A 26,895-nucleotide genomic window follows, 5' to 3' on the forward strand; every position below is an offset into this window, starting at 1 on the left:
GATCTGCAGTGTGCAGTGCATGGACGACGTCCTCATTCTCACCATGATTTCTCCAGATGATTATTAGCTGCATTGTTTTCTTCCTGACCTTCCCCAGGCTGTTCTGACATTGGTGGTGTAACTATCATAGGACCTGTAAGTATCAAGTGAGAAGACTTTTGGAAGTCCAGCATAGAATGTAGGTGTGCGTGTATGTGTGTGTGCGTGTGTGTAAGTATGTGCCTGTGACAGTTTGTGTGACCCTACACTAACTGGGTGTGTCTTTGTCTTCAACACTGCAGCATTGAAGGGGTGTGTGCACATGTGTTTATATGTGTGTGTTGAGGTGAGAATACATGTATATGTTTGTATGTGTATGTTGAGGTGTACATGTCCCCTGAAATGTAGCAGTAAAGGGCTGTGTGTGTGGCCCCTGCACTGAAGAGGTGTGTGTATGTTTGTGGAGCGCCCCCTAGAGCTGGGGGGTACTCAGGCTGGACCAGACGGGTCTTCAAGGAGATTGTCATGGCAACAGTGACCCAGTCCGTGCCCCTGGGCATCCAATAAAAGTTAATTGAAAGGGGAATAAAGTTTATGGGAGATTAGTTTGTGACGCCAGCTGTGGTGTTCGGCAATGAGTGGCCAACGCTGCTTAAGGGGACCGATGGTGATGCAGCTGGGATAGTTCTGCTCCCCACAGGTGGAGCGGGGCCCCAGAGCTACTGGTATAGTTGGTAAGGGATCGTTGACGGCCCCAGGGCTACCGGTATAGTTGGTAAGGGATCGTAGACGTTGGGGTGCAGGACTGAGGGTGCAGGAAATGACTGGAAGATACAAGGACTGCAGTTTCCTTTACCTTTACTTGTTAGTTGCAGGTGCAGTTCTGGGCACGGGTAATAGCTGATAATGGGGTCTGGGCAGCCTGGAAGCAATTTAGGGATCCACCTAACCAGGTGGGTTCGGAGGCCTTCCTTCTGTGCTGTTCTGTTAGGTCCTTGCTGCTTTAAGCTCTGCTCAAGTTCCTTTCCTGCATGTTGCTTCTAACCTGTATGGCAGACAGCGTAAGCCTATCATGAGCACTGCCTTTTCACTGGCAGCCCCGGGCTCTTGATCTGCACTGGTGCCTCCGGGTGTTCGGTGTGGCCAGGGAACTTGCAGTTCCCTGCCCTCCAGATTCGGCTGTCGGGGCATACAGCACCCACACAGCCAAGGACTCTGGTGTCCTGTTTTGTCAGCACTCCATTCTGGGTGAGCTTGGTTACAGCTCCACTCCCCAGGTCCTCCTCGACTTCTCTCCTCTCAGATTCAGACTACCGACTAACTCCGCCTCCAGGCCAGAACTTATAGGGAAGCTCCCCTGAAACTGGGTGTTAGAGCTCCCCATTCTGGTCTGGAGTCAGGAATGTGTTGGATGCTGGTGTTACCTTGTAAGGGGACCCCTCCTTGCTTCCAGGCATGACATCACCACCTGTGAGGGAGGCCATTCCACTGTGGCAACCAGACTCCTGGGGTGCCACATTTGTGTGACCCCAGCAATAAAAAAGGGATGCGTGTGTGTGACACCAAAAATAAAGGTGTGGCTGTGTGACAGTTTGTGTGTCCCTTAACTAATTGGGTGTGTGTTTGTTTCTCCAACACTGCAGCATTGAAGGGGTGTGTGCACGTGTGTTTATGTGTGCATGTTGAGGTCCGTATGTGTGTTTTGAGGTGAGTATACATGTATATGTTTGTATGTGTGTTGAGGTGTACATGTCCCCTGAAATGCAGCAGTAAAGGGCTCTGTGTGTGGTCCCTGCACTGAAGGGGTGTGTGTGTGTGTGTGTTTGTGTGACCCCAGCAATAAAAAAGTGATGTGTGTGTGACCCCAGAAATAAAGGGTTGGCTGTGTGATGGTTTGTGTGTCCCTGCACTAATGGGGTATGTGTTTGTGTGCCCAGCACTGCAGCACTAAAGGGGTGTGTGCACTTTAGTTTATGTTTTAGGTTGGGGGTCACACTTGCGAGTCTGATGCGAGAAACTCGCGCGAGTCTCTTGCATCGATACCCGACACTTGAGACCGGACTGTGCGGCTGCATAGAAATAAATGCAGTCGCAGGCTTCGATCCCGAGTGCCGGCGGCAGTGCCGGGTATTGATGCGAGAGACTTGTGCGAGTTTCTCACATCACACTCGCAAGTGTGACCTCGGTCTTAAGGTGTGTGTGTATATGTATATTATTTGGGACATGAATTGATGACTTATCTGTAAGATAGATCGTCAGTAGTGTTGAGCATTCCGATACTGCAATATTGGGTATCGGCCGATATTCGCGGTATCGGAGTTCCGATACTTTCAGAATATCGAATACCGGAATCGGAAGTTCCCATAATGCAATAAGCCAGTTTGATTTTATTCAGCCAATGAGGAATCCTAAGAAGTGTGGGCACATCCTGTTATGCATGTTAGGCATGTTAACTAATGGCATGGCTGAGCTTGGCTGCTGAAATGATGTCATGATGCACTATAAAAGCCACTGCTATTTTGGGTTCACTGCTGCTCTGACTCTGAGGGACAGTTTGAGCTAGCGATTTGCTTTATTGTGCTTTACCCAGGCTACTTTAGCAACCGCTGTGTGAGAATTGAGAAGCTTTCTTTTGCCTTGCAGCGCTGTTCATGGCTGTCTGTGAGGTCTCTGTGTGTGAGTGCAGCTCATGCTGTAGTGTGTTCTGCAGCCACCTCCGTTTGTAGTCCGCTCAGCGTGCGTCACTGCCTCATACATTGTCCTTTTTTGCATTAGTGCTGCTGCACATTTTTCCTGATTTCTCCTATTAGTGTGGTTCCATCCGTATCCAGCTAGATTGCTTGAATACACTAAATAGGAGTAGATACAGGAGCTTTTCTGCAGCCTTGCAGCGCTGGTCACAGCTGTCTGCGAGGTCTGTGTGTGAGTGCAGCTCACGCTGTAGTGTGTTCTGCAGCCACCTCCGGTTGTAGTCCGCTCAGCGTGTGTCACTGCCTCATACATTGTCCTTTTTTGCATTAGTGCTGCTGCACATTTTTCCTGATTTCTCCTATTAGTGTGGTTCCATCCGTATCCAGCTAGATTGCTTGAAAACACTATATATAGGAGTAGATAGAGGAGCCTTTCTGCTGGCTTGTGCCCTGCAGCCCCAGCCAGATTAGTATTAGCCTATTTTTTGGAGTCTCATCTATTGCATTGTAGGTTACCTTCCTGCATTGTAATAGCTACAAAAAGTTTGTGATACTATCGGTTTTACATCTTTGGGCACATCCAGTGTCTTTTTGTGAAAAAAAAACAAAAAGTTAATAAAGTTCACCAAACACTCCACTTTACAGTTGTGTAGGCCACATTAGCTCATATTAAAGTCTAGTCCACACTTTATATAAATTAGTGTTTCTTATACCTGTTAGCAGCTGTTCAGGAATAAGCACACTAAGCCCTTAGTACTTTTCTGCCTATCTTTATCAGTCTACCAAGATGAAGAAGGCAGGGAGTAAGGCACGTGGTCGTGGAGTTTCTGCAGGGAGAGGACGTGGGGATTCTGTGCCTGCTGCTGGCACCAGTGACTCAGCACAGATCTCCCAGTTTTACTTGGGAACAGGCCTTTATGCGCAGCTTTGTAGGAGCTCGCCGTACCCCACTGCTGCGGGACGAACAAATTGAAGCCGTTGTCGGATGGATGCCAGCTAACGCATCTACTTCAATTAGTTCCAGATCCTCTCAGGTCCAGAGCACTGAAGAGCACCCATCTGTTTCTTCACCACCTGCCAAATTGCCCAGGCAGTCAGAGAGCCCTGGGCAGGAGCCATCTCTACTTCTGTTCTCTGAATCTGTTGGCTTGGAAAGAGGGGGCCAGCCAAGCAGCATTCGCGAATTTGAAGAAGAGGTAGCATGCAGTGATGCGCAACAGCTTTGTCTCTCTGAATCTGAAGAGGCGGGTGGGCCAGTGCCTATGGTCAGCACACCTCAGTACCCATCTGATGATGAGACTCAGGTGCCACTTTCTGGTGCGTACTGTGCTGTCAAGATTACCCAGGAGAAGCAGTCGTTTGAAGAGGGTAGTGTAGATGATGAGGTCTGACTATCATGGCGTGAGGTACAGGAAGGTGGTGGGAGCAGCTCTGAGGAAGAGATGGCCAAAAAAGGAGGGAGAGCGAGGGGGCAGACTTCGTTGCCTGTAGCCTCCACTTCGGCACCCATTAGGAGCATGCCTCTTCCAAAACCCAAAACGGGCGCTCTCAAGACTTGCAGTGCCTGGTCCTTTTTTGACACAGTTGCAGATGACATTTGCTTTGTCAAATGCAAGCTGTGTAATCAGAAAGTGAAAAGAGGGAAAAGTGTCAGCAACCTCAATACCACAAATATGTGGAAACCTGTGCGGACCAAGCACGTGGTGGAGTTACAAAGACACACTGAAGACCAAGGCCAACCTACAGTGCCACCTACCACCTCTTCAGCTCGTGATGTAGCCTCTTTCTCCAGCTCACACACAGTTGGTTCAGCTTCCTCACAGGATTGCCATGGAAGAACCTCTGGCACTGTTGTACAGACACAGTGTCATTCCACCCACAGCACCATGTTCCCTGTCATCCTCACACTCCCAGGCCAGTCTAAAGCCATTGGTAGCACAGGCATGGGAGAAAAGGCGCCCATACTTGGCAAACCACCCCCGAGCACAGGCTCTGAATGCTGGCATTGCAAAACTACTGTCCTTTGAAATGCTCTCATTCAGGCTGGTGGAGTAACTTCATGGCATTGGCAGTCCCACAATACAACGTGCCCAGCCGCTTTTATTTCAGCAGGCAAGCCGTCCCTGCCCTGCAAAAGCATGTGGAAAGAAAAATTAAACATGCGCTACTAAATGCTGTCAGTAGCAAGGTCCACCTGACCACCGATGCGTGGACCAGTAACCATGGACAGGGACGATATCTTTCCCTCACTGCCCATTGGGTAAATATTGTGGAGCTGGGTACAGATCTTGAGAGTGGCGCTGTACGTGTTCTGCCAACTCCACGGATTGCAGGAATCCAGTCTGTACACATTGACTCCTCATACTCCAGTTCCTCTGAATCAGCGCTGCAGGAGCTCTCACAGTCTACCTCCACGCTTCCCTGTTACGACCGATATGAGCACAGCCGTGGCCAAACGTCAACAGGCCGTATTGAAATTAATTTATTTGGGGAATCGAAGTCACACAGCGCAGCTCTGGAATGCCATCAAGCAGCACAGCGACATGTGGTTTGTGCCAGCGAATCTCCAGCCAGGCATGGTAGTGTGTGACAATGGCCAAAATCTGGTGGCAGCTCTGGGCCTAGGCAACCTCACTCACATCCTATGTCTGGCACATGTGCTCAACTTGGTTGTGCAGAGTTTTTTGAGGGACTATCCGGATCTTGATGCACTGCTGCACAAGGTCCGCATAGAGTGCGCTCACTTGCGGAATTGCAGCATGGCAAGATCGCGCATTGCAGCTCTGCAGCGCCGATTCCACCTTCCGGAACATCGCATCATATGTGACCTACCCACCAGGTGGAATTCAACGTTACATATGTTGGAGAGGTTGTGTGAGCAGCAGGCAAGCAGTAATGGAGTACCAGCTGCATCAGGCGCAAACAAGTCGCACTGCGTGCCGTTCACACTTCACCACCACTGAGTGGGCCTCTATGAAGGACATCTGCCACGTTTTGCGTGCCTCCAATTATTCCATGTGGATGGCGAAATGCAGATGATGCACTACTCAGCATGACTATCCCCCTTATCTGCCTGCTTGAAAAAACACTGCAAAGACCTAGGGTATAGGTTGTGGAAGAGGTGGAGGATGAGGAGTCACAAATGCCATCTGCTTCTGGACAGTCTGCGCAACGTGGTTCCTCACAAAGGACTAGGCAGGGGATACTTTGTGAGGAGGATGAGGAGGAGTCAATGGAGGAGGAAGACACCTGTCCAGAGGAGGGAGGTACACAATGCTCTAGTAGTCAGTATGCAGAGCGAGGGTGGGGTAATGCAGAGCAGACAGAGATGACACCTCAAGCAGGGGACAGCGTTTCTTGGCCAGTTGGCAGTCTGCAGCACATGGTTGATTTCATGCTGCAGTGCCTGAGAAACGACCGCCACATCGCCCACATTCTCAACACGGCTGATTATTGGGTGTCCACCCTCCTAGATCCTCGCTACCGGGACAACTTAAAAAGCCTCATAACACCATTGAACCAGGAGCGTTAAATGCAGGAGTACCAAGACACACTGGTGCATTCCATCATGTTCTCCATTCCACCCGAGAATAGTGCTGCTAGTGCTTTAGAAAGCAGCTCAGTGCGTCAAGGCAGTGGAGGAAGCTCTGCACAAAGAGGGAGCAGAAGCAGTGCCTCAGCAGAAGGCAAGACCAGTATGGCCCAAGTGTGGCAAAGTTTTGTGTCCCCACCACAAATGTCTACAACATCACAGACGGCTCCAGTCGGCAGGAGGCAACATTTCCGTCAGATGGTGACAGACTGCATGTCTTGCCCTCTGTGTTCTCTCACACGGCTCTTCCCCCTTCAAGTTTTGGGTCTCTAAGCTGGATACATGGCCAGAGTTTAGCCTGTATGCATTGCAGGTGCTGGCTTGCCCTGCTGCTAGGGTATTATCAGAATGCGTCTTTAGTGCCGCAGGTGGTGTACTAACAGACCGTCGCATGCGACTATCCTCCGATAACGTTGACCGGCTTACTTTTCTGAAAATGAACAAGGCCTGGATCTCGCAGGAATTTTCCAGTCTTCTTCCTGATTAAATAATTGGTTGGCAACGGTATCCAGGTCTCCTGTTGTGTTCATGTTTCTACCACCGGAACTGTATTCCCTGGGCTCCAACATCGTCAGTTGCTGCTCAGAAGTGCCGTCTGCACAGTCAACACATGCTCCAGTGTTATTGGGGTTCAGTAACGTCAGCTGATCCCCTGCTGTGTGTCCGGCAATTTCGCCTGCTCTGTCCACATTCACACTACTACAGATTTTAAACTTGCTCCAATTACGCCTCTGCCTCCACTCTGTTTCTAGTATTTACCCTGGGCTCCAACACCACCAGTTGCTGCTCAGAAGTGTCTTTGGCATGGGTACTCCCTCCTGCCCAGTCTGGTTCCAGCATGCCAGCTGTTTCCGGGTAGTGTCAACGTCACTTTGCCTCCAATACATTGTCCTGTCGGGTTGCGGTAGGGTTAGCCGACTCTATGGTTCCTGCAGTTTAGGTGCTTCCTATGTGGGCTGCGGGATCTGGCAATGAAGGCTGGTTCTGTAGTGCCAATAGGACAAGCTCCACCTGTAGGACTGTGGGTTTCGGTAACTGCAGTCGGCTTGCGGCCTTGCTACTTTTTTTTTCATGTGGACCTTCTGCTGTCTATCTGAGTTCCAGCACCATTAGCTGGTTCTTTGGAAGTCAATCTTGAATAGGGTTCCAGTAACATCAGCTGGTTCCAGGTAGAGCCTTTGGCTTAGGTGCCTCCTTCTCGGTATCCGAGTTCCACCAATGTCTGCTGGTCCTTGGTAGTGCTTTCTGGCACAGGTACCTCCTGCTTAGTAACCGGGTTCCAGTACCATCAGCTGGTCCTCGGTAGTTCCATTGGCTCTTGTACCTTCGGCTGGTTCTCGGCAGTTCCTCAGCCTTCTTGTACCTTCTGCTACATTTCCAAGTTCAAGCTTTTAGAAATGGTTTTTGGTAATCACTCTGGATCTCCCTGACGACGACCCTAAAGACGACGACCCTGAAGACCATCCTGAAGAAGATGACGACCGCGAAAACGACGACCCTGGAGATGATGACCCTGAAGACCACCCCGAAGAAGACCAAGAAGACGACCCTGAAGAAGATGACCAAAAGGACAAAGAACAGGAAGACAACCACCAAGATACAGAAGAACAAGAGAGAGAAGACCAAGAAGCAGAAGAACAAGAAGCTGCAGAACAAAAAGCAGAATAACATTAAGCATAAGACTAAAAATCAGAGCAAAAGATATTATCTAAATTATAAGCAGAAGAAGACTAAGCAGTGTATGGGGGTGAGTCCGTTCCTCCTCGTGGTGCCCCTGAAAAATACCTGCTGCTGCAGGCAAAACTGAACGCGGACAAATCCTGTTGTAAATCTTTTGTGACAGGCAGAAAGGAAGGTGTAATCTTCAAACTTTTATAGATAACAACTACAGGAATGCCTGCCACAAATAAGAATATGATGAAGAAGAAGAATATGAAGAAGATGAAGAAGTAGAATCTGAAGAATATTAAAAAAAAGAATAATAGGAAGAAGGTGAAGAAGAAGAAGATGATGAATAAGGTGATGAAGTTGATGAAAAAGATGCTGCTGCTGAGGATGATGAAGGAGAAAGTGTGGGAGAAGTAAAAAAGAAGGTGAAGAGCATGGAAGTAGTGAAACATAAATATCTGACAAAATATAAAAAAGCTTAACATAGTCAATATCTTTGTAACTCCGAACGTCTTAAAAAAAATGTAATCCCTGCTATTCCATTTGATTGGGCTAAACCTCTATGCCTTTAATGTCTCCTCCACCTCCCCCAATACATTCTACATTATTCTTAGTGGTTTTCCTTCATGTAGAATTAACTGACAAGGAAAGAAAGGGTTTATTTTCATTCTTCCAGTATCACCTCTATGCTGATGACACACAGATCTACATCTCTGGACCAGATATCACCTCCCTACTAACCAGAATCCCTCAATGTCTGTCCACTATTTCATCCTTCTTTCTGAAACTTAACATGGACAAAACAGAATTCATCATCTTTCCCCCATCTCACGCGACCCCCCCAACGAACCTATCCATTACAGTGCATGGCTGCCCATTCTCCCCAGTCCCACAAGCTCGCTGCCTCGGGGTAATCCTTGACGCTGATCTCTCCTTCAAACCACATATCCAAGCCCTTTCCACTTCCTGCCGACTTCAACTCAAAAATATTTCACGAATCCGTACATTCCTCAACCAAGAATCTGCAAAAACCCTAGTCCATGCCCTCATCATCTCTCGCCTTGACTACTGCAACCTCCTGCTCTGTGGCCTCCCCTCTAACACTCTCGCACCCCTCCAATCTATTCTAAACTCTGCTGCCCGACTAATCCACCTGTCCCCCCGCTACTCCCCGGCCTCTCCCCTCTGTCAATCCCTTCACTGGCTCCCCATTGCCCAGAGACTCCAGTACAAAACCCTAACCATGACATACAAAGCCATCCACAACCTGTCTCCTCCATACATCTGTGACCTCGTCTCCCGGTACTTACCTACACGCAACCTCCGATCCTCACAAGATCTCCTTCTCTACTCCCCTCTTATCTCCTCTTCCCACAATCGTATACAAGATTTCTCTCGCGTATCACCCCTACTCTGGAACCCTCTACCACAACACATCAGACTCTCGCCTACCATCGAAACCTTCAAAAAGAGCCTGAAGACCCACCTCTTCCGACAAGCCTACAACCTGCAGTAACCACTGATCAACCAAACCGCTGCATGACCAGCTCTATTCCTCACCTACTGTATTCTCACCCATCCCTTGTATATTGTGAGCCTTCGCGGGCAGGGTTCTCTCTCCTCCTGTACCAGTTATGACTTGTATTGTTTAAGAATATTGTACTTGTTTTTATTATGCATTCCCCTCCTCACATGTAAAGCGCCATGAAATAAATGGCGCTATAACAATAAATAATAATAATAATAAAATAATAATATCGCTCAGCACTAATCGTCAGTGTGAGATCGGTGGGGTCTGACACCTGGCACCACCACTATCAGCTGAAATATGCTGCAGCAGTTGCAGATACATCATAAGCATACATGATCGGCCGCTGCCTCTGGTCTATAAGACGCACACAATATTTAGCAAGATTTGTCTATATATATATATATATATATATATATATATATATATATACATACTAGATTGTGGCCCGATTCTAATGTATCGGGTATTCTAGAATATGCATGTCCCCGTAGTATATGGACAATGATGATTCCAGAATTCGCGGCAGACTGTGCCCGTCGCTGATTGGTCGAGGCAACCTTTATGACATCATCGTCACCTGGCGGCCTCGACCAATCAGAGACGCGGGATTTCCAGGATGGACAGACAGACAGACAGAAAGACAGACAGACAGACAGAAAGACAGACAGACGGAAAAACCCTTAGACAATTATATATATAGATAGTCTAGAAAATAAAGTTAGTGACAGTCACGCTTTATCTAAGAGATACATCTTAACCCCTAACATCTTATGCTGGACTATGTCCGCCATAGGTCGGCTCTCCAACATTCATGCAGGGTGACACGCTGAACCCCATCTTTATTGGCAGGTGATGGCTGCGTTATTCAGCCATCATATGCCTCTATCAGCGGTGGGTGGAGCGAAGAGCCATCCACTGCTGTCAGCCTGTTAAATCCCGCAGTCTATATGTGACAGCTGCATTTAATGCATGCCGGCAGGGCGACGCGTCGGTCTATCCCCTCATCGGCGCACCCATGACGTGATCGCTGATGATCCCTGTGATTATCACCACTGTACTGCTGGGAAAGCCAGAATGTGGCTGATGTTTATAGGAGATTGTGATTTCTGCTATATATAGCAATGCAGTATGTAGCACAAGCAATCAGATGATGGCAGGTTCAAGTCCCCTAAGGGGACTAACAAACACAGTGAAAAGTAAAAAATGTTTTAAAAAATAAAAGTTAAAATCACCTGTTATCCCCCATTAAAAATTTAGAAATAGAAAAAATAGAAAACTACACATATGTAATATTGCTGCATTCGCAAAATCAGATCTATCAAAATATAAAATAAATTAGTCCAATCGGTAAACGGCCTAACTAGAAAATTAAATAAAATTCCAGAACTACAGACTTTCGGCCATTGGAACAAGAGAAAAAATATATAATAACAGGGGATTAAAACATCGTATATATCCCAAAATAATATGAATATACTGTAAACATCGGTTCGGGTACAAAAAGCAAGATCTCGCACTGCACCATTCTTGAAAATGTAAAATGTTACGCCTCTTAGGAAGGGAAAAAACAGAAGCGCAAAAATGAAAAATTGCCCGGTCCTTAAGGGGTTAAAGGGGTTTTAACTTAATGTGTGATAATAACACACGAAGCTTTACTACCTCCTGCCGCTCCAGTTCTGGCTCTTCACTGCTGCCTCTGATCTTTAGTCACTGGCTTCAGAGGTGATAGCCCGGTTCACTATGTATTGATTTAGGCCTTCGCCGGAATTTTTTGGAGAGTCTGAAAACTATACATTTTTGGAAAGGTTATAGTATAAGCAATACGAAAAACAATGTTTCCATTTGCCCCGAGTCCCACGTGACCGCCATATTGGATTTTACAAAATGGCTGACGTAAAACCAATTTTCGTTAATATCTCAGCTTATAAATAACATAAAAATAAAATTTGACAGCTAAACATACATTTCTTCATTGATAATCCAGAACTAAAACAGGTGTGTTTGATGGCAACAGAGGGAATTGAAGCTGCCTGTTCTGAGGAAAACAAGAACACAAAAAGTAAGTCAGTGAAACAAGCAAGCACTTCCCTACTAGAGGCCTTGACCACTGCTGACATAATCACAGTCTTTCAAACATGGGTGAAACAGAGATCCAAAAATGCAATGTTCAAGTCAATGATGAACTACCTACAGCGAGTGGAAACAATCCTTTTATTTGTTGCTGCAACCAGGAATGCAGACCTTGAGCTTCATCTTCAAGCCGGAGAGCAGCTCAGCAAGCTCTTCTTTGCATTTGACCGGATGAAATACAAGCGATTGTGGCCAAGGTATATCACGGACATGCATGACCTTAAAATAAATCACCCTCAAACATGGGAAGAAATGAAAGCGGGTAACATTTCAGTCACGAAAAGTGCTATCCCATTTGTATCCATTGGGGCGGACCATGCATGCGAGCATCTGAACAAGCTGATGAAAATCCATGCTGGCATAGTCGGCATCTCGAACAATGCCAATGCTCGTCAGAGATTCTTCATGGCCACACCTGAACTCTCCCGAGTTGTCAAAGAATATACCAGACAGTTTGATTTAGAACGTGACAAAACCAGAGAGCATCACGATCTTGGGCCAAGTGCAGTCAAGAAGTGTCATCATGTTATTGACAAGATTAAGGAAGCAATTTTGAAACATGGCAACCCATTTGCTGTTGTAGGTGACAAGTTGCACAATGTAATCACCCATGCCTACATCCCTGATGAGTACGTAAAAATGATCCTGAATGCAGATGAGACAGGTCAAAAGCTGTATGAAGACTATGTGTTGGCGCGAATCAATGGGGATGTTAGCCTATGGGCACCAGTAAAGAAGGAGAACAACAGGATGTTCATGTCGGCAAACAAGAAAACCACAGTAAAACTCCGAGACAAGACTGTTGATCTTAAGGAGACCAAGGACTTGTATGGAAGAATGATGGTTTTGGCAAGGTCCAACAGAGACATAAACCAGAAAGTGGCCATTGGGAACTACGAATTCACTCTGACCCCAAGAGCCTTTTTTGCTCCAGATGGTACAATGTTACCATGCCATGACAAATCAAAACTGATCAGTCTCCTTAACAAGTTGGTTATAGTAGAAACTCCACAGAAAGATCTGCAGCCAGAAGATAGGATGGACACAAGATCAGATGCTCCAAGTCGCAAGATAGCCCTGGTAGATGGAATGGTTCTTCTGCAAAAGATGGCCAAGAAACCGGCAACACTAGTGACAGTCAAAGATCTCAGTTACTGCTTCAATGACAGGCTTATGTCTCTCACAGAAAATTACGATGAAATAATCCTTGTGTTTGATACGTATAGGGAAAATTCTCTCAAGGATGCTACCAGGGATAAAAGAAGAAAAGGAAAGGCACCAATTCAGTACCAGGTCAGAGATGAAACAAACATTAATCATATTTCAATGAACAGGTTCCTTTCACATGACAAGACAAAGGCTGACCTGACCAACTATCTTGCTGCAAAGACTCTAGAGTTCAACAGTTCATCACAAAAACTGGTCATCACTTGTTCTTCAGGGTGTACCAGGAGCAACAAAAACTTAGTTTTCGACGACAACAATCACGAAGAAGCAGACACACTGTTGATCTACCAAGCTGTCTTGGCAACACAATGAAACCCACCGGATGCAAGGATGGTTTTCTTCTCCCCTGATACCGATGTACTGGTGTTGGTCATAGCTAACTATGACCTCATGCTGAAGAATACATCGATTTCAATGGTCTCTGGGATGATCGAGATAGAGCCAATAAGGAGAGTCATAGGGGCAGACAGAGCAAAGGCTTTGACAGCCTTCCATGCATTCACTGGTGCTGACACAACTGGAAGGTTCTCTCGAATTGGCAAAGCAATCTGGCTGCAAGCTTACATGAACGCAACACCAGATGTAATCAGTTCTCTGCAGATGCTTTCGACTGAAAAAGAAGTGAGCGAAACTATGTTGTCAACTCTTGCTACCTTCGTATGTTTTGCTTACTCTCCAAAAGGCATTTTTATTAAGAATATTCCCGAACTGCGATGGCATCTATTTTGCAAGCATATGGCAGAAAGTGACAGGTTACCTCCTACACTCGGAGCTCTAAAACAACATGTCCTCAGAGTCCATATCCAAGCCAGAGTGTGGGGACAAGCTAACATTGCTTTGCAGGATTCTCAGCTGGATCCCGAGAAGAATGGCTATCACAAAGGGTTGGATGGACAGTTGAAACCAACCATGACAGATGTTCTTCCAGCTCCAAAAGCAATAATCGAGATGATTAGTTGTCAATGCAAACATGACTGTTCTTCTTCAAGGTGTTCGTGCCGAAAAAATAACTTATCCTGTACCGATCTTTGTCAGTGTGACAGCGAATGTATGAATGACGAGGACACTCAGACCAAATATGAAACTGATGATGACAGTGATGGTGGCGATATGTAAAGACACTCTGGTTGTTCAAAAGTTAAAAACATTAACTCTCTGCTTTTCGAGTTCGAAAATTTGTTCAAATATAAACCGATACAATTTGTAGTCGTATATAGAGTATTTATTTGGATACCACTGCATTTCTTAGTACTCAAAATGTATGTTTAGCTGTCAAAATTTAAGTTTTACGTTACTTACAAGCTGAGATATTAACGAAAATCGATGTAAATCAGCCATTTTGTAAAATCCAAGATGGCGGCCACTTAGGACTCGGGGCAAATGGAAACATTGTTTTTCTTATTGCTTATACCATAGCCTTTCCAAAAATGTACATATTTGAAACTCTCCAGAAAATTCCGGCGAAATTACATAGTGAACCGGACTATGACGTCAAGACCGCAGTTTTGCAGCTAATCACTTGGCTCAGAGGCCCATGCCGGCAGAGCTTCTAAGCTCAGTGATTGGCTGCAGCAGTGATTTGTGCGGAAGTTGAGCCAACACCTCTGCAGCCTGTCAAAATAGACCCCAGGAAGTGCTGAAGATCCAGAGCTGGAGCAGCAGGGAGAAAGTAAAGCTCTGTTTTTTTCCCACCAATGATAACCTCCTATATAGTTAAACAAAACCTTCCTGTAAAGACAGGTAATGATTTATTACCTACCAGCCATTGTCTCCTTTGTCACTCGCTAGCTGTTATACAGATTTGGCTAAATTCACTTCTTCATTGGAAGCCTTATTAGGAGCCTCCATCGCAGATTTTATCATATAGGACGAGCTCTCAGCCAACAGCTATTTGGCCGTTATTCACATGACGTAAGCCGATGTTATATACAGCAATATGCAGCAGGACACAAGATCCAGGGAAATATCCGATCGCCAGCAATGGGGTCAGGAAGGAATTTTTTTCCCCCTGAAGCAAGAACTCTTTGGGGGGTTTTCTTTGCCTTCCTCTGGATCTTTGGGTCCCAGTGGGTCTCAGGTAGTCCCAACAACCGCAGCTTGTTCTGTGGTCTCCATCGGGGCCAATCTGAGAGTCACAGTGACCATAGTTTAATTTCTTAAAGGACCAGTAATATTTTCATTACAATGATGCTTATTGCTATTCTAATAAAAAAAAATTATATATAAATATATTGCGCTGAGTGTGTTTTTCCTAGATTTCATCTTACACTGTGGCAATGATGGGAGTGATCAGTACTACCCTGAATATTCTACAACTAGACCTGGAAGTATAGGGGGCTCCATACACAGAGAGCAGATGTCATAATGTCAGCTCCGCTACCAAAATACATTAAAATTGTTATTGGGCTCAGTCTGTGACGGAGGCACTAACATTGTATACAGTATGTCCTACACAACACACTACAGAGAGAAGACTGAAGACTGGGACACAGGGCCGCAGAATACAGAAGACATAGGGTCTTATATAAAAGTAAAAAAACAGAGGAAAGATGTTCAACAAGTAGCCGGGGGGCTCCAGGACCAAACCAGGAGGGAGGCCTCAGTCATCAGTGGCCACAGATTGCATGGAATGGCCCACATTTACCAACGGTTCTGCAGCCACTTTACCTTTGTCCAACTCCTCCGTTGGTCCTTGCAGTTATTAGGTCACTACTGAAATTCTTTCCTGACTATACAAAGACATGTAGGTACAAACCATGTATGCCACCATCACCGTACACAACCTGAGTCCTGTTCCAGAGCAGCGGCCTTTACAATTTAAGTCTAAGTGGGCTTAAACAGTGTTCTGCCTCTATAAGAGAACCATGTGCTTGCAACTTGGAACAGCAGTAATACAGTAACACGAGATTAAAATTCTTGGCCACAGACATGAACATGCAGCGAACCTTCTCAGAAAGGAGAACGGGACTCTGACATTCCATAATTAATAAGTACCCACACAATTGGAGGGACAAATTGCTAGCCCTTGCTGTACCATGTTGTGTGTCCAATGGTGGCCACTCTTAGGCCGGTTTCACACTTCCTGATATTTCTGGTACCGGAAAACCTGTACCGGAGATGTCAGTGTCCGTGAGTGTAATACCAGATTAATATTCTTCTGGCACAAAAAAGACATGCAGCGAACCTTCTCAGAAAGGAGAATTGGACTCTGACATTCCCTCAGCAATAAGTACTCACACAATTGGAGGGACAAATTGCTAGTCCTTGCTGCACTATGGTGTGTGTCCAGTGGTGGCCACTCTTAGTCTACTGTAAGTTGGCTCTTCAGATTGCATGGTGATAAAGAATTTGAAGGCCACATACAGTACAGACCAAAAATTTGAACACATTTCATTTAAAGATTTTTATGACTATGAAAATTGTACATTCACACTGAAGGCATGAAAACTATGAATTAACACATGTGGAATTATACACTTAACAAAAAAAGTGTGAAACAACTGAAATTATGTCTTATGTTCTAGGTTCTTCAAAGTAGCCACCTTTTGCTTTGATGACTGCTTTGCACACTCTTGGTATACTCTTGATGAGCTTCAAGAGGTAGTCACCAGGAATGGTCTTCAAACAATCTTGAAGGCGTTCCCAGAGATGCTTAGCACTTGTTGGCCCTTTTCCCTTTTGCCTTCACTCTGCGGTCCAGCTCACCCCAAACCATCTCGATTGGGTTCAGGTCTGGTGACTGTGGAAGCCAGGTCATCTGGCGTAGCACCCCATCACTCTCCTTCTTGGTCATTGGAGGTGTGTTTGGGGTCATTGTCCTGTTGAAAAATAAATGATGGTCCAACTAAACGCAAACCGGATGGAATAGCATGCCGCTGCAAGATGCTGTGGTAGCCATGCTGGTTCAGTATGCCTTCAATTTTGAATAAATCCCCAACAGTGTCACCAGCAAAGCACCCCCACACCATCAAACCTCCTCCTCCATGCTTCACGGTGGGAACCAGGCATGTAGAGTCCATACATTCACCTTTTCTGCATCACACAAAGACACGGTGGTTGGAACCAAAGATCTCAAATTTGGACTCATCAGACCAAAGCACAGATTTACACTGGTCTAATGTCCATTCCTTGTGTTCTTTAGCCCAAACAATTCTCTTCTGCTTGTTGCCATTCCTTAGCACTGGTTTCCTAGCAGCTATTTTACCATGAAGGCCTGCTGCACAAAGTCTCCTCTTAACAGTTGTTGTAGAGATGTGTCTGCTGCTGGAACTCTGTGTGGCATTGACCTGGTCTCTAATCTGAGCTGCTGTTAACTTGCAATTTCTGAGGCTGGTGACTCGGATAAACTTATCCTCAGAAGCAGAGGTAATTCTTGGTCTTCCTTTCCTGGGGCGGTCCTCATGTGAGCCAGTTTCTTTGTAGCGCTTGATGGTTTTTGCCACTGCACTTGGGGACACTTTCAAAGTTTTCCCAATTTTTCGGACTGACTGACCTTCATTTCTTAAAGTAATCATGGCCACTCGTTTTTCTTTACTTAGCTGCTTTTTTCTTGCCATAATACAAATTCTAACAGTCTATTCAGTAGGACTATCAGCTGTGGATCAACCAGACTTCTGCACAACACAACTGATGGTCCCAGCCCCATTTATAAAGCAAGAAATTCCACTTATTAAACCAGACTTTGCACACCTGTGAAGTGAAAACCATTCCCGGTGACTACCTCTTGAAGCTCATCAAGAGAATGCCCAGAGTGTGCAAAGCACTCATCAAAGCAAAAGGTGGCTACTTTGAAGAACCTAGAATATAAAACATAATTTCAGTTGTTTCACACTTTTTTAAGTATTTAATTCCACATGTGTTAATTCATAGTTTTGATGCCTTCAGTGTGAATGTACAATTTTCATAGTCATGAAAATACAAAAAAAATCTTTAAGTGAGAAGGTGTGTCCAAACTTTTGGTCTGTACTGTACCTTCAGGAAAAAGATCTCATAAGAGCACGGTACCCTGAATTGTGAAGCACACAATAATATTTTCCATACAATTCTATTGTGTTATATACAGGATATTTTTTTTTTAAGTTTGGTCCTTAGAAGATATAAAATGAGGTCAATACAACCTCACGTGTAGAAGAACACATAATGAATTATACTGGGTCATCATTTATTTACCATAAAGTAGTGTGTGAAAAATTAAAGGGGTTGTCCAGTGAAAACAAGCTCCAATCTAGAGGAACCTTTATCCCCTTTAGAAAGGAGGGGTGGTGCCTATGCTCAAATGCTTTTCCTTTCATTCCATATGAGGCTGCCATGCAGTGCGCTGATTTTTTTGGCAGCCCCATAGAGAATGAAAGAATAAAGAAAAAAATGGGACAACACCAAACTCAGTGGCTGAGTGCTCATGAGTGCTGGGTAAGTTGTGCGGCTGCAGGCACAACACTGGGAATGGCTAACAAATTCTCTGATGGCTGCTGTTCTACCTGCTGGATCTCGTCCAAGGATCTAGAAAGAACAACGAGGGGTAAGAGAAGCGGGGGGGGGGGGGGGGGCTCTGTATAGCTCGGCCAAAGGTACGGTACAAATTGGTACCACTGCAGGATTACCATACAGATGAACTATATTTTTGCCACGCGTTTCAGAGCTAATCTAGCTCCTTCTTCTGGCACGTAGACACACAAAATGTATTCTGGTAGTTATATACACTCCAAAATAGCGTCATGAAACTGGTTTCTCAATATGATTAATTAGTTAGCAACTGTGTTGTGCAATTGCTAAAAAACAAGAATGGTCAGACTAGGAAACCATAATATTACATTTCTAAAACCATATGCAGCAAATGTTTAACAGATCGATGGAACTAAAAATTAATATATAAATATAAAATATACAAAAATACAACCAATCCCAACTGTTATAACAATGCCCCCGTTGCAGCTTTGAGACCATAGACTACACTCTATCAGCTGAGCTTCCTTGTGACCTTACAGATGACCCTACCAAAATTTCCACTGAAATTGGAAAGCTCTTGATCACATCAGTATTAGAGCACCCATAGCCCAAAGTCAGGGCTGAAAGGAGTAAATAGTGGTCATTCCTCAAAACATTACTTTCTGGTGTAATATGTTCCAAGAGCGGAAGTAAAGCTTTAGGGAACAAGGTGCAACACGCTACATTAGTTGCCACAAGAAATCATTCAGAAAACCTCATATTGTCTGAAAGGTTGAATTCTCATAACACCAAGGGGTCCCCGAGTTCAGACATGGGCATATCCTCAACTCTTTCCTACACACACTAGGACAGACATTATGTTAGCACAAGAGTCAGCCAAGGAACGGTCCCAAGACCACAGGGTATCCTGTAAGAAAGTCCTTACTGAGAGCTGGAAGAGCTGGGACTGAAGTTTATTTGGAGATTCGCAGCAGAACAGTTTCATAGAAGTTTAGAAAGATAAAGCATGCAGGCACGAACAGGGGTCCAGAGAGACAAAGTGATGCTGGGATGTCTGGCGATGGTCTGGCCCTAGCCTGGCCATGGTGTGGCACGGCAGCAGAATGGCGATGGAATGGCCATGTTGCGGCACGGCAGCAGGTTGGCGATGTAATGGCCCCAAACAACAGTAACAGGGGCTTTTTATACATGATACAGACAAAGAGACAAAGAAAGCACATTGCGGCAAAGGGGCGTATACATGATAACATCATACTGCAGAGAAAAACATTCACAGTCACAGACAAAACAATGGTTGAGGCTCTTTACTCCATTATAACTCGCAAATCTCAATGTTTCTCTTAGTAACTGTCATTGTTCACTTAATACACTTATTTATTACTATATTTTTACCCTTTTTCTATTCTCATTGCCCTGCAGCTGATCCATTTAACCTGTGTGTATGTCCACTATACCTAATAATGGCTATGATCTCATCTGGTGTCTCCAATCTATGACTTTCAGAAGTACATCTTATTAGCTTTTTAGAATAAGAATTAGTTACCTTATAACTTTGCACAAGATGGCTGCTAGAGCCAACATGGCTGTTCAGTAATATTATGACTGACCATTCTCTTACAAGTCCCCCTCTTGTACTCTATCCAGAGTACAACATACAGTACTCTAATATTCATGGTTGAATTACTGAAAATAAGGTTATTGGGGTAATTTATCGCTTTATGCACTTATGTGTGTGAGTAAGGGCAAAAATCTCTAAAAATAGCACAAAAACAGAATAAAAAGTCATTAAAATATTAGTCCCCGCCAAAAAATAAGTTGCATAATAGTTAAGTATTTTGGTCAATGTTTTGTCTTTTTCTTCTCTTTCTTTAGTTTCCGGATTTTCACTATCTTCTCCCCCTGTCACACTATCAGAGTTCCACTGTATAGTGTGAAACATTTTCTCCTGATCATCGAGTAGGTTCAAGGTCCCAGGAGTTGCATATGAAAATCTTCAGCTGACCTGGGGAGAAGAGAAAAAGTGGAGTATCAGTCCTTACCAGAAATCTCAGTAAGATAATTAAGAAGTGTACACTGATCAATATGAACAATTTTAAAACCTTTATAGCTTGATTTGTTAACACTGCGCACTCCTAAAACTATGAGGCCAATTCTTTTTAGTAACATCAAAGGTACCTTCCCAATTAGCTTCCCAGGGTCCCATCGTTCTGAAATTTTTAACCATAACCTAAGCTTTAAATTTAGACCTGTAGGATTGTCAGTAAGGTCTGTAAAATTAAGGAAGCAAATCTCACTATGTGTTTCACTTGATTCATAGTCCAAGAGGTGCTTCATGCACAGAATTAATCATTTCTCCACGGGAGTGAGCCACCTAGAGTAGTAGCCTAGGGCATACAGCTGACTGAACACTTCGGGGCTATCTTTGGACCATTTTTGTAAAAGCACAGAGGAAACAGATATTGCCGTTGTCAGTTTGGATGTAAAAGGGTTGGGAAAGGTCATGGTTAATCAATGCAGTGGCCACCGTAAGGGCGCGCTTCAAACCTTCAAAAGCCTGCAAGGCTTCTCCCTCTACAATGACAGGGGCAAAGTCATTATCAACATCTTTTAGTAAATCATACAGTGGTTTAGCCAGGTGAGCAAAATCTTCAATAAATTCTCTGGAAAAATTGATAAGACCCAAGAATTTTCTAAGCTCCGTAATATTAGTTGGCATGGGGACAGCTTGAATAGCTTTAACCCTATCATGCATGGGTTTCTTTCCTTCTGCTGAAACAAACACACCCAGAAATTTAACCTCTGACTTCATCAATTGGACTTTATCTAGGCTCATATTGAGTCCTGCATCTTGTAAAGCGTGACAGACGTTTTCAAGGGTCACTTTGTGTTCACATTCATCAATAGTTTGAATTAATAAATTAACATGTTGTAGGACTTTGTCTCCGTAGCCACCTGAGCCAATGCCTGATGGAAATACACAGGAGAACTGTGAAATCCCATGGGTACTGCGTGAACAAATACTGCACATTTTCAAAAGTGAATGAAAAGCGGAGGGCAGATTTAGGTGTCGGGTACTAAGAGAAAGCCATTTGCAATGTCCAAACAAGAAAACACTTTACAATCACTCCTCAGCTGTGAGATAACTACAGGGACAGATGCAACAAGGTGAGCTGCTGAAGGAGTGTTCTTATTTACAAGTCTCAAGTCCACAACCATTTGAAAGCTTCCATCTTCCTTTTTTTAAAGGCAAAATGTGACTATTACATGGAGAATTGCCTTTCACAACAATACCTTGTTTTTCCAATTCACTGACCGCAACCCTTATGTAAGGGATTGCGTCCTCAGGAATGAGATACTGGCACTGGAAAGGTGGCAGCCTTTCATCATCAATTTTACCTTGAGTTTGCATTAACCCACAATCGGTTTTCTTTGAGATCAACAATTCAGGGAACCTTTGCTTCAATTCATTTTTTAAAACATCATTGTCAACATTTTAATTAGTACATGAGCCTAGACTGGCAATGGCTAATTTGTGACTCTGCTCTTCCTCCTCCCCAGGTACAATATAGAACAAATAGCCGCTTCTTTGTTCTGCCACAAGACTTTGTTACACAAATCAACAATTGCCATTGCTCCCAAAACATCAGTACCCAAAATAGTGGACTGCAACTATGGATTTACTCAAGAAGCGAATTAAAGACCCCTTTTCTTCAATTCCCCTGCACCCTGAAATCTCAGGTTCACTGGACGACTTTTTTCTGCTTGAATACAAGAGCCCTCAAATCCTACTAAAGTGGTTGTCTCAGGCAGTACAGGGGGTGACTGCAATTTGTGTCCTGTTACTGAAACTATGGCTCCTGTATCGATGAGGATGTTTTCCCACGGCAGCCCCTTTATTCTCCCTTTGACATAAAGTCTTCTGTCCTTGTCCATGGAAAGGGGGGCAAGGAGGGCAAGGGAAACAGGGGGAGCACCCCATCAGTTGGTGTTTCCTGTGGTGGGAAGCCCAAAAAATCTATCATCCCCATCTAGACACGGCTTCCATCCCACAGCACTCACCTCTGCCCCAAAGAGATCCTCAGTAAGAGCCCAATCCTTATGTTCCCACAATTCCCTTATCAAAGGAGCGTAGGGACGAGGAGAAGTGACCACTCCCTGAATAGCATGGCTCTCTGGGCATGAATGAGTGGGAGCTACTGGGGAGGGAGCAGGAGCACAAGGCTCCTGAGAGACTGGGTTAACCATTTGAAGACCGTTATACTGCTGATACTGCCTAGAGTCATTCACCACTGGTTACTGAGGTCTAACTCTGGAAGGAGGTTTGTAGAACTCCCGGGGCTGCTGGAGATTAAATGGCACCCAGGGTTCTCGGGGTTCAGTCCCTGGCACAAAATTGAGACAAAAACATCTAAAGTGCCCAAGCTACTCACAGAAGAAACACACAGGAGGTTCCCTTGTGGGATTCTGGGGGGCTCTGCCCATTCTCGGCAGCTGTGTATACACCCCCCAGGAATTCCTGGTCTCCTTGAATCAACAGATGCACCCCGAGGTGAATGGTGCGCAAAAACATTGGACTCATCACCCTTCACCTCGGACTGCATTGTCCTAACATTGGTCAACATAGCCTCCACAACATCTTCAACAGATTCTGCATTTTGCAAAACTCCTGATTTAAAAACCCCTTCCAAGGGCACCTTTTTCACAAATTGTTCCATCATAGCAAATTTATCACCATGATCCATAGTATCTAAGGTTTTATCAAACACAATTTTTTAACAAATTTAAGATAGACCAGGGACATTTGGCCGGGGGCTGTTCTAGGGGTTGAAGCGGCATCAAACTGAAACTCCATCTGATATGAATCATTTCTTTCCTCATTGTCTGCAAAATCTTTCCTCAACTGTGTCTGCATAAGCTGGAGCTGTTGGGACACTATATCTTGTTTTTCTTTATGTACTACTTCACCCATTCTCCTAACTCTCCAGTCGATAACTGCATCTACATCAGCACCGTGTCTCAAAGCTGCAGTGTCTGTAACATAACTGCTCTCAGCTGCTACAGCTCGCACCCCCCTCTGTGCTGCTTCTGATAACTTCAGTGTCCCATTTAGCTTTTCTAATCTCTCCCCATACGCTACCCCTCCCCGGCTGATCATGTTAACACAATGTCGTGCAGGCTGCCTATCAATAGCAAAAACTAGGACTGTCTTACACAAAGCCGCTACCCGGCTACTTTCTTTCCCTAGCTACTTTTTCTTATCTAGTTCCGTTTTCTTCTGTGAACCAATGCATACAATTTAACCAGATAGATACTCACACCTCTCTGTCTGGAGGACCTGCTGCCAGCTTAAGTCGACCAAAAGAGGTGTGGCTGCGTTTCCAGCCTCAATCGCTACGCTTGTCAGGCGTCTCCCCTCGCCTTTTAAAGCCTCTTGCTACCGGGCACAAAACTTTTTACGTCCTTGTAGCTAACTCATGTAGAGGTTTCTTCTTGGTTGCACATATATTTTTATAGTCCTTTTTTGTAGTTTTCTTATCAAAATCAGGCAGACTTGGAGCGCTTCATGAGAGGTTCTCCTCCTGCAGGCTGGTTTACTTTGAGCGATTTTAACGCATGGCCACACACAGCTTTTTTATGTTTTTTCACCCTTCCAGCCTCAAGTCCTCATCCACAAATCCTTCCAGTGGTTCTTCTGGAGGCAGCTCTCCGGAGCCGCTCCTCCTGGCTGGCTCGCCACTTGCAAGAAAGTCCTTACTGAGAGCTGGAAGAGCCGGGAAAAATATGTAGACAATTCTCTTATCAAGCTGATGCTGGGATGCCTGGCCCTAGCCTGGCCATGGTGTGGCACGGAAGCAGAATGGCGAAGGAATGGCCATGTTGTGGCACGGCAGCAGGTTGGCAATGTGATGGCCCTGAACAACAGTAACAGCGGCTTTTTATACGATACAAAGAGACAAAGAAAACATTGCGGCAAAGGGGCGTATACATGATAACATCATACTGCAGAGAAAAACATTCACATTCTGTTCAAAACAACTGACATGTCCCGGCTTTGAAGTGGGCTCACTGCCAGAGCCCACCTAAAAGAGGGGGATACTGACATCGGACGTACTACTCTGTCCAATGGCAGTAAGGGGTTAAATATAATTTTTAGTGTGAAAAAGAAGCAAAATATAAAAATGCCTACATAAATGTGGCATCACTGATCATAGTGACCCAAAGAATAAAGTTTTGTTGGTTACCGCACGGTGAATGGTATAAAAAAAAAAAATCTATGAATTGCTGCCTTTTGTTCAATGCCTCAGAATAATATATATATAAAAAAATGCTAGGTAGACCAAAATGCCACCAATAAAAAGACATCCCACAAAAAAAACAAGCCCCATTCTGTTCTTTCTGCTTAAAAAAATAAATAAAAAGTTATACCTGTCGAAATATGGTGATACAAAAACAAAAATTTGTACTAAAGTATTTAAAGGGAACCTGACAGCTGATACATGCTGCCTAGTCCACGTGCAGCTTGTATCAGACAGTGGCTGCACAATTTCAGCTATGTGTTTAACTCTGAAACACTGTGGCGTCTCACAGAAAACAGTTTAATAGTGATGCCACATACATCATTGTTGCAGAGGGAAAGCCCACTTAAAGGGGTTCTCCAGAATCCAATGACTGATGATTAGTGATGAGCGAATATACTCGTTACTCGAGATTTCTCGAGCATGCTCGGGGGTCCTCCGAGTATTTTTTAGTGCTCGGAGATTTCGTTTTTAGCGCCGCAGCTGAATGATTTACATCTGTTAGCCAGCATAAGTACTTGTGGGGATTCCCTAGCAACCAGGCAACCCCCACATGTACTTATGCTGGCTAACAGATGTAAATCATTCAACTGCGGTGCTAAAATCTAAAACTCCGAGCACTAAAAAATACTCGGACAGCCGAGCGTGCTCGGGAAATCTCGAGTAACGAGTATATTCGCCCATCACTACTGATCTATGCGTTGAATAGCCAGAACAAAAAGTATACAGAGTCCAGTCCAGGGTGTTTCAATGAAAAACAGTTTATTCTATCATTATAGAAATACAATGTTCTGACATATTGCAGGCCTTTATCCAACTCCATACAATGGCATAATTGGGGGGGGGTTACATTTTGATAGTAACTATCCACACAAGATGGTTAACTCTCTCCCTTTGAGTCAATTGATCAGAGTCAGAAGCATTGTTTCATGTGAGAATAAGTATGGATGTATCAGAAATTTAGATCCATGGGCTATCCAAATTTGGAAATCCTTAGATTTATACAGTGGAGGGTAGCACTAGAATGGGAGAATCTTTTGATAGCTGCACATCCTAAACAGACAGGAAGTAGAATTCAGTTTGTCTCGACCTTTGGTCCAGTCAGTGGGCATTTAGCAGGAAAGATATATATCTTGGTACCGTGTTAGCCAGTAGATAGAAAAATTTTTAGAATTGAGAGTCCTCAGTGGTTGATACCTTTTAATGGCTAACTGAAAAGATGGTAACAAATTGCAAGCTTTTGAGACTACTCAGGTCTCTTCATCAGGCATAGACTAATACAAATTCTGAAGAATCACATATTTATGCACAACATAGCACAGAACAAAAAAAAATAAAAAATCATGGATAAGACAGGTGGCATGAAGCAGAATTACCATGAGTGATAAACAGTTATGTCCATAAATGTTGGGCCAGTTCTTAGATAAGGAATGTTTTATTGTCCTGATTGGGGTCTCTGTTGTGATGACCCCTTATAGTCTGAGGGGCAAGTTCCTTAGTTGATGTAAAAAGACATAAATCCATGCGACACATTCATTCCACCACTAAGACAGTCAAAGGTCGTCATCAGTTTATATTCCCAGACTCTTCTGTCTCTCTGTGTTTTGAAGTTACCTTTCAACACAAGTAATTTCATGTCCATAATGCTATGATTTGGGACACAAAAATGTTTGGCCACAGGTAGATCCATTCTTTTTTCTCTTATTGTATGGCGGTGAGAACTCATTCTTGTTCTAAGCTTTTGCCCTGTCTCCCCCACATATAGACCCCCAGTTGGACATTTTGTACAAATAATTAAGTACACCACATTAGAAGTGACGCAGCTGAAAGTACCTGGTATCTTGTAGTCCTGATGTGAATTGGGGATCTTTATCTTGTCCGTGGTCATTATAAATGGACAGGTTTTACATTTTTTCTGATTGCAGGGAAAGGTACCTGCAGCTGTTGGAGAGGACAGGGAGCTCTTGACAATGATGCTTCTTAGATTTGGGGGCTGTCTAAAACACAGTAGTGTGGGGTCTGGAAAAATGGATCGTAAGCGGGCATCTTTTTGTATTAAAGGTTGTAATTTCCTTTGTTGTGCAGCTCATCCAGGATGGCACATCAATGCGAGCTGTGTTCGGAGGCTGGAGGTGCTACCAGGAGAAAGGCCAGTACACCAGGAGATGTGGAGGGGACTGTAGGATGGCAACAACCCAGCAGCAGGACCGCTACCTCAGCCTTTGTGCAAGGAGGAACAGGAGGAGCACTGCCAGAGCCCTGCAAAATGACCTCCAGCAGGCCACAAATGTGCATGTGTCTGCACAAACGGTTAGAAACCGACTCCATAAGGATGCT

At 44.6% G+C, this 26,895-nt stretch overlaps 1 long non-coding RNA gene across 1 annotated transcript; it reads left to right on the forward strand.

Annotated features, from left to right (window-relative positions):
* LOC143781054 (uncharacterized) lies at positions 1-26,895 on the forward strand. The gene is made up of 3 exons (XR_013216519.1): positions 1-135; positions 20,135-20,312; positions 26,644-26,895. It is a non-coding gene; the product is annotated as an uncharacterized LOC143781054 (long non-coding RNA).

Source organism: Ranitomeya variabilis, chromosome 6 (assembly GCF_051348905.1).
Source record: "Ranitomeya variabilis isolate aRanVar5 chromosome 6, aRanVar5.hap1, whole genome shotgun sequence".
In the NCBI taxonomy this organism is placed as follows: Eukaryota; Metazoa; Chordata; class Amphibia; order Anura; family Dendrobatidae; genus Ranitomeya; species Ranitomeya variabilis.